The sequence below is a fragment of the Pseudophryne corroboree genome, chromosome 5, assembly GCF_028390025.1.
Source record: "Pseudophryne corroboree isolate aPseCor3 chromosome 5, aPseCor3.hap2, whole genome shotgun sequence".
NCBI classification, from domain to species: Eukaryota; Metazoa; Chordata; class Amphibia; order Anura; family Myobatrachidae; genus Pseudophryne; species Pseudophryne corroboree.
Genome location: NC_086448.1, coordinates 498,609,640 through 498,619,262, shown reverse-complemented (window position 1 = coordinate 498,619,262; position 9,623 = coordinate 498,609,640).

Genomic DNA, 9,623 nt, shown 5'->3' with positions numbered 1-9,623 from the left:
ACCGGCACTCACCCTCTATTTATTACATGCTGCGGAGCCCGATCCACTAACAATATACAGAGCTGGTCACAGAGATACTGCTGTACCCCGGAGAATATTTGCCCATTCAAATTTGTCCCTGCCCCAGTGGAGCTTACAATCTATGTTTCCTACCACTGCCACGTGTACAGGCACACACTTACACACTAGGATTAATTTATGTAGGGAGCCAGTTAACCTGTGGGAGGAAACCAGATTACCAGGAGGAAACACACAAGTATGGGGAGAATATACAAACTCCACACAGAGCCATGGTGAGAATCAAACCCACAACCTCAGTGCTGTGAATAAATGGAGTCATCTATAATTTTATGACACATAAATGACCTTTAATAGGAGAGAACTCCATCCCTCTATAATACGCTTTCAAATTATCGACACAACACAAGTTCTATTCTATGGGGGAAATTTACTAAGCTCCCGATTTTGACCGAGATGCCGTTTTTTCATCAAAGTGTCATCTCGGTAATTTACTAAGCACTAATCACGGCAGTGATGAGGGCATTCGTAATTTTTTGCAAGTTCAGGTAAAAAATTACGAATGAATACACCATCGGTCAAAACGCGGCTGTTTAAGTATGAATCTCGGTCATTTACTAAGAAGTGCAAAGCAAAAAAAGAACAAACACTGCCGTGAAAAATTACAACTCGTAAAAAAGTGCTAAAAAAAAACAGACCTGCTTTTTTTATTCGTGATTGGATAGGCATGCACGGATCCATGAGATCCGTGCATGTATATCAGTGGGAAGGGGTGGGAAAGTGCTTATTTTTTCAAAAAAAATTGCGTGGGGTCCCCCCTCCTAAGCATAACCAGCCTCGGGCTCTTTGAGCCGATCCTGGTTGCAGAAATATGGGGAAAAAAATGACAGGGGTTCCCCCATATTTAAGCAACCAGCATCGGGCTCTGCGCCTGGTCCTGGTCCCAAAAATACGGGGGACAAAAAGAGTAGGGGTCCCCCGTATTTTTAAAACCAGCACCGGGCTCCACTAGCTGGACAGATAATGCCACAGCCGGGGGTCACTTTTATATAGTGCCCTGCGGCCGTGGCATCAAAAATCCAACTAGTCACCCCTGGCCGGGGTACCCTGGGGGAGTGGGGACCCCTTCAATCAAGGGGTCCCCCCCCCCCCAGCCACCCAAGGGCCAGGGGTGAAGCCCGAGGCTGTCCCCCCCCATCCAATGGGCTGCGGATGGGGAGGCTGATAGCCTTTGTTGTAAAAGAAAAGATATTGTTTTTAGTAGCAGTACTACAAGGCCCAGCAAGCCTCCCCCGCATGCTGGTACTTGGAGAACCACAAGTACCAGCATGCGACGGAAAAACGGGCCCGCTGGTACCTGTAGTACTACTACTAAAAAAATACCCAAAAAACACAAGACACACACACCGTGAAAGTATAATTTTATTACATACATACACACATACATACATACTTACCTTATGTTCCCACGCAGGTCGGTCCTCTTCTCCAGTAGAATCCAAGGGGTACCTGTTGAAGAAATTATACTCACGAGATCCAGGGGTCCAGGCTCCTCGGGAAATCCAGGGGTAATCCACGTACTTGACAAAAAAAACAAAACGGTGTCCCGACCACGAACTGAAAGGGGACCCATGTTTGCACATGGGTCACCTTTCCACGAATGCCAGAAAGCCACTCTGACTTCTGTCTAAGTGGGTTTCTTCAGCCAATCAGGGAGCGCCACGTTGTAGCACTCTCCTGATCAGCTGTGTGGTCCTGTCCTCACTGACAGGCAGCACACGGCAGTGTTACAATGTAGCGCCTATGCGCTACATTGTAACCAATGATGGGAACTTTCTGCCCTGCGGTTGACCTAAAGTGACGTCACCGCTGAGCAGAAAGTTCCCATCATTGGTTACAATGTAGCGCATAGGCGCTACATTGTAACACTGCCGTGTGCCGCCTGTCAGTGAGGACAGGAGCACACAGCTGATCAGGAGAGTGCTACAACGTGGCACTCCCTGATTGGCTGAAGAAACCCACTTAGACATCAGTCAGAGTGGGTTTCTGGCATTCGTGGAAAGGAGTCCCATGTGAAAACATGGGGCCCCTTTCAGTTCGTGGCTCGGCTTTCCGTTTTCTTATTTTATGCAAGTACGTGGATTACCCCTGGATTTCCCGAGGAGCCTGGACCCCTGGATCTCGTGAGTATAATTTCTTCAACAGGTACCCCTTGGATTCTACTGGAGAAGAGGACCGACCTGCGTGGGAACTTAAGGTAAGTATGTATGTATGTATGTGTGTATGTATGTAATAAAATTATACTTTCACGGTGTGTGTGTCTTGTTTTTTTTTGGGTATTTTTTTAGTGGTAGTACTACAGGTACCAGCGGGCCCGTTTTTCCGCCGCATGCTGGTACTTGTGGTTCTCCAAGTACCAGCATGCGGGGGAGGATTGCTGGGACTTGTAGTACTGCTACTAAAAACAATATCTTTTCAATTACAACAAAGGCTATCAGCCCCCCCATCCGCAGCCCATTGGATGGGGGGGGGACAGCCTCGGGCTTCACCCCTGGCCCTTGGGTGGCTGGGGGGGGGGACCCCTTGATTGAAGGGGTCCCCACTCCCCCAGGGTACCCCGGCCAGGGGTGACTAGTTGGATTTTTGATGCCACGGCCGCAGGGCACTATATAAAAGTGACCCCCGGCTGTGGCATTATCTGTCCAGCTAGTGGAGCCCGGTGCTGGTTTTAAAAATACGGGGGACCCCTACTCTTTTTGTCCCCCGTATTTTTGGGACCAGGACCAGGCGCAGAGCCCGATGCTGGTTGCTTAAATATGGGGGAACCCCTGTCAATTTTTTCCCCATATTTCTGCAACCAGGATCGGCTCAAAGAGCCCGAGGCTGGTTATGCTTAGGAGGGGGGACCCCACGCATTTTTTTTTGGGATTTTACATTGTTTAATTAAAAAAAAAAAAATAAGAACCCCAGCACGGATCACACAGATCCGGCCGAGATTGATTGTAAAAAAAAAACGGCAGTGTTTTGCTAATCACTGCCGTAAAAATAGGTAAAAAAAAAACGAATGACATCGACATCGGAAGAAAAGAAAAACCCGAATACGACAGCTTAGTAAATCCATCGTAATCAATTCAAAAAGTTGCAGTTTTACACTGTCGATGTCATTCGTGATTGAACTTTGACCTTTTTTAGGAAATTACGAATCTTAGTAAATTTACCCCTATGACATGAGAGCAATACCAAGCACATGCTACATTAACCAACAGCAACAACAGCCTCTGTTTCAAGAAGATCACCATAGAAACACATAAGGCGACATTTAAATGATATATCACGCCTTATTCCCTTTCTAAAGTGATCCCTGTTATCGCGCATATCGTGCCCATTGTAATCAGAATTAGCAGCATAACGGGTTGGGTGCCCTCGCTACCGCAGGGGTAGAGCGCTGAAATTATTATACCACGCCCCTCAGCAGAAACAGAACTGAATACCGCCCAGAATGTGTAACCGTGCAGTTAGCCAAATAGACTGCAAGGGCATACCACAACTGTGCCAATGCCTGGAGTTAACCAATTTTATGATTGTGTAATTTCCCTATAAATAAATATTTATACAGTATTTAATTCTTATACGACATCTGTCTTCACTCCTTATATAATGTCTAATTAATGTGTGCAACCTGTCCCCTTTTATGCTTAATTATGACATAATTTATGTCACACGCCCTCCCCTTACATATTAGTTATGTTGTGATACCTGCCCCAACTTAAATATATATTTAAATTGTACCCCGGTCTCCTCCTATATATTTATTGAACGTGAGTCCTCTGTCCACCCTTATATATTTATCCGGGATGCGGTTATGTGACTGGAAGTCAGGAGACCGCTGGTCACAACACCTCTCCCTATATCCCGCCCCCTGAAAATCCCGATGGTTGACATGCCGACCAACAGGGACTATTTCCACTCGTGGGTGTCCACCCCCCTCGCACCAGTGTTCCGCTTCCTCCTGACCACTGGTGATCCATTTATCTTGTGCTTCCAGTTCTCCGTTAGATATTTAACTTATGTCTCTATTCTCCATTAGATAAAATTGTTCTGCTACCTGCACACCCCCCCCCAATTTATATTTAAGTTGTGCCTCCTGTCCCCCCTTATATATTAATTTAACTTGTGCCCGCACCCTTATATATTTATTTAATTTATGCTGCTATCAGGGCTGTTTCTAGCCAATTTGGCTCCTAGTGCGAGATTTAAAAATGCGCCCCCCATGACTTAAAAAAATGTGCCCCCCCCCCCCCCCCCCCCACACACACCTAGATGAAAAAAAAAACTTGCGCATGCACCCGGCAAGGGGGCGTGGCCTCATCTAAATGGGCATGGCCTCGTCTGAAAAGACTACCTCACAATCCCGTTTTTGACCCTGCTCCAACAGATCACGACCACCACAGGAAAAAAAAATTCTACCATATTAAGCCCCACACAGTAATGCCCCCTGCACCATATTATGCCACACACCGCAATGCCCTTGATACATTAAATCCCCACACTACGGCAGACAAGAATCCCCATTTCACACATTACGACAGGTGTCCCCATTTTACACATTGAGAGAGAATACTTACAGAGGCGATTGCCGCTCTTCGGCCCGCCTCACCAGTCGCTCCTCGCGCCGGCCTTTCCCTCTTCCTAACTTGGATCCCCCTCTGTACTCCGCTCGCGGGAGGGGGGGGGGGAGTTTGGCGCAGTGACGGGGTTGCGTCATGACGTAACGGCGCAACCGCGTCATTCCGTGAAACTCTGCCCCCCGAGCGGGTTACTCGGGGAGAAATAGAAGGTGGAAGCAGGGAGCCACAGTTAGTGCCGCGGCGGGCGCCCAGTGCGGTTGCACTGCTCGCCTGCCCCAAGAAACGACCCTGGCTGCTATCTCATCTTAAATAATAATTTATATGAATATGTTATTTTATTCATTTATGCCACATGCCCCCTTACGTATTGAATTATGTTGTCACCTGCTCCATTATATATATTTATTTACCGTATATACTCGAGTATAAGCCAAGTTTTTCAGCACTTTTTTTTGTGCTGAAAAAGCCCCCTCGGCTTATACTCGAGTCAGTGGAAGGAGGGACATGGAGGGCACAGCGCGCGGCTCTCCTGTGTCCCTCCTGCGTCTCCGGCGGCAGCGGCGGGTCTATTAAATGAAGCACCTATTCGTGAGCTCTGATTGGCTCACAAACCGGCACTTCATTTAACAGACCCGCCGCGGAGGGACACAGGAGAGGCGCACGCTGTGCCCTCCGTGTCCCTCCTTCACAAGACAGAGCGGGAGCGGTGGAAGGTAAGTTATACCTGGCACTGGGGGAGCATATTTGGCACTTGGGGGGGGGCATATGTGGCACTGAGGGGGCATATTTGTCAGTATGAGGGCATATCTGGCACTATGAGGGCATATCTGGCACTGTGGGGGCATATCTGGCAGTGTGAGGGCATATCTGGCAGTATGAGGGCATATCTGGCACTGTGGGGGCATATCTGGCACTATGAGGGCATATCTGGTACTGTGGGGGCATATCTGGCAGTATGAGGGCATATCTGGCACTGTGGGGGCATATCTGGCAGTAGGAAGGCATATCTGGCACTGTGGGGGCATATCTGGCAGTGTGAGGGCATATCTGGCAGTGTGAGGGCATATCTAGCAGTGTGAGGGCATATCTGGCAGTATGAGGGCATATCTGGCACTGTGGGGGCATATCTGGTAGTATGAGGGCTGTGTACGGCTAGAGCTGCATTTCCCACCCTAGGCTTATACTCGAGTCAATAAGTTTTCCCAGGTTTTTGTGGTAAAAATAGGTGCCTCGGCTTATATTCGGGTCGACTTATACTCGAGTATATACGGGTACATTGTACCCACATCCCCTTTTATATTTAAGTTGTGCCTCCTGTCCCCCCTTATATATTAATTTAACTTGTGCCCGCACCCTTATATATTTTATTTAATTTATGCCACTATCTCATCTTAAATAATAATTTATATGAATGTTATTTTATTAATTTATGCCATATGCCCCCTTACATATTGAATTATGTTGTCACCTGCTCCATTATATATATTTATTTACATTGTACCCACATCCCCTTTTATATTTAAGTTGTGACTCCTGACCCCCTTTATATTGAACTTTTGGCCCTGTTCCTTCTTATGTTTATGTAACTTATGCCCACTAACCCCCACTAATATATTTATAGAACTTGAGTTTCCCATCCCCTCCTTTTATAATATAATTATATTACTTATGCTCCCTGTCCTCTTACACAATATAAGTATTGCCCACCACCTACCTTGCTTTTCTACTGTACTGTTACTTGATGTGCTGCTCCACAGCAGACAGGCAGGGTAAAATAAACAGTGATGTGCTGCCAGTGCCATATCGGAAGAGGGGGTGGAGCTTCGGGCTGGGATGGGTCGGAGCCTTGGACAGATTCAGCAGGGGCAGCCAGTTTAGGACAGGCCCTGTACTGGTTTGGACCTCGGCGGGGCAGTTCGGGGTGAAGGTGTCTGGGCAGCAGGGAGGTGAGTGAGCTGCCGGTGAAGACAGGATTTTCTCTTACGTCCTAGTGGATGCTGGGGACTCCGTAAGGACCATGGGGTATAGACGGGCTCCGCAGGATACATGGGCACTATAAAGAACTTTTAGTATGGGTGTGCACTGGCATACTCTCTCTCTGTCTCTCCAAAGGGCCTTGTTGGGGAATTGTCCACTTATAGATATATCCCTGTGTGTGTGGAGGTGTCGTTACGTGCGTGTCGGCATGTCTGAAGCGGAAGGCTCGTCCAAGGAGGAGGTGGAGCAGATGAGTGGTGTGTCTCCGTCGGCAAAACGCTGACTCATGATTGGATGGACATGTGGCATATGTTAAATGCAAGTGTGGCCTCATTACATAAGAGACTGGACAAAGCAGAGTCCAGGGAGAAAGCAGGGAGTCAATCCACGGATTGGACTGGGTCACAGGGCCCTTCTGGGTCTCAAAAACGTCCCCTATCCCAAATAGTAGACACTGATACCGTCACGGATTCTGATTCCAGTGTCGACTACGATGATGCAAAATTGCACCCAAGGGTGGCAAAAGTATTCAGTGTATGATTATTGCAATAAAAGATGTTTTGCATATCACAGATGACCCCTCTGTCCCTGACAAGAGGGTGCGCATGTATAAGGAAAAGAAACCTGAGGTAACCTTTCCCCCACCTCATGAACTTAACGAGTTATTTGAAAAAGCTTGGGAAACTCCAGATAAAAAATGGCAGATTCCCAAAAGGGTTCTGATGGCGTATCCCTTCCCTGCACAGGACAGGGTACGTTGGGAATCCTCTCCGAGGGTGGACAAGCCTTTAACACGCCTGTCCAAGAAGGTGGCGCTACCGTCTCCGGACACGGCAGCTCTCAAGGATCCTGCTGATCGCAGACAGGAGACTACTTTAAAGTCTATTTATGCGCATACAGGTGCTTTGTTCAGACCGGCAATAGCATCGGCATGGGTATGTAGCGCAGTAGCAGCATGGACAGATACCTTGTCAGCTGACCTTGATACCCTAGACAGGGATACCATTTTATTAACCTTAGCCCACATTAAAGACGCAGTCGTATATATGAGGGACGCGCAAAGAGACGTTGGGCTGCTGGGTTCCAGAGCCAATGCCATGGCTATTTCTGCGAGACGAGCTCTATGGACCCGCCAATGGACGGGTGATGCAGACTCAAGCATATGGAGGTTTTACCTTACAATGGTGAAGTGTTGTTTGGGGAGGGGCTCGCGGACCTTGTTGCCACAGCTACCACGGGTAAATCTACCTTTTTACCTTTTGTTCCCCCACAGCAAAAGAAAACTCCACAGTATCAGATGCAGTCCTTTCGGTCGCATAAGTCCAGAAGAGGTCGGGGCTCCTCCTTCCTTGCCAGAAGTAAGGGTAGAGGAAAGAGAACACCTGCTTCGGCTAGTTCCCAGGAGCAGAAGTCCTCCCCGGCTTCTATAAAATCCACCGCATGGCGCTGGGGCTCCCCTAAGGGAGTCTGCACCAGTGGGGGCACGCCTTCAACTTTTCAGCCAGATCTGGATTCTTTCAGACATGGATCCTTGGGCGATGGAAATTGTTTCCCAAGGCTACAAGCTGGAATTCGAAGAGGTGCCCCCTCGCCGATTTTTCAAGTCGGCCTTGTCAGCTTCACCCCCGGAGAGGGAAGTAGTGTTAGCTGCCATTCAAAAGCTGTGTCAACAGCAAGTGGTGGTCAAGGTTCCCCTGGTCCAACAGGGAAAAGGGTATTATTCAACCCTGTTTGTGGTCCCGAAGCCGGATGGTTCGGTCAGACCCATTTTAACTCTAAAATCCCTAAACCTGTACTTGAAAATGTTCAAATTCAAGATGGAATCGCTCCGAGCTGTAATATCCAGCCTGGAAAGGGGGGGGATTTGATGGTGTCACTAGACATAAAGGATGCATACCTTCATGTCCCCATATATCCCCCTCATTAGGAGTACCTGAGATTCGCTGTACAGGACTGTCATTACCAGTTTCAGACGTTGCCGTTTGGGCTACCCATTGGGCCCGAGGATTTTCACCAAGGTATTGGTGGAGATGATGGTGCTCCTGCGCAGGCAGGGAGTCACAATTATCCCATACTTGGACGATCTCCCGATAAAGGCGAGATCGAGAGACCAATTGCTGAAGAGCGTGTCGCTCTCCCTGAAAGTGCTGCAACAGCATGGTTGGATTCTCAATCTGCCAAAGTCACAATTGGTTCCAACGACTCGGCTTTCATTCCTAGGCATGATTCTGGACACGGAACAAAAGAGGGTTTTTCTCCCATTGGAAAAAGCCCAGGATCTCCAGAACATGGTCAGAGACATCCAGGAGAATGGGGCCTCCACTTGGAGGTATTCGCAGAGGTAACAAGCCGATGGGGTGTACCTCAGATAGACATGATGGCCTCTCGCCTCACCAAGAAGCTTCAGAGGTACTATTCCAGGTCAATAGACCCACAAGCAGTGGCGGTGGATGCCCTGTTAACTCCGTGGGTGTTCTAGTCAGTGTATGTGTTCCCTCCACTTCCACTCATCCCAAGGATTCTCAAACTAATAAAAAAGAACAAGACTTCAAGAGATCCTCATTGCTCCGGACTGGCCAAGAAGGGCTTGGTAAGCAGATCTTCTGGAGTTACTGCTGGAGGATCTGAGGCCTCTTCCTCTTCACGAGGACAACAGGGGCCGTTCGCCTATCAAGACTTACCATGGCTACATTTGACGGCATGGAGGTTGAACGCCAGATCTTAGCTCGGAAGGGCATTCCGAACAAAAGTCATTCCTACTCTGATCCAAGCTAGAAAGGGAGTAACGTCTAAACATTACCATTGGATTTGGAAAAAGTATTTGTCTTGTTGTGAATCCAAGTTTCCTGCGATGGAGTTTCAACTAGGACGTTTTCTCCTCTTTCTGCAAGCAGGTGTGGATCTGGGCCTACGCTTGGGCTCCATCAAGGTCCAGATTTCGGCCTTGTCCATTTTATTCCAGAAACAATTGGCTGTTCTCCCTGAGATTCAGACATTCTT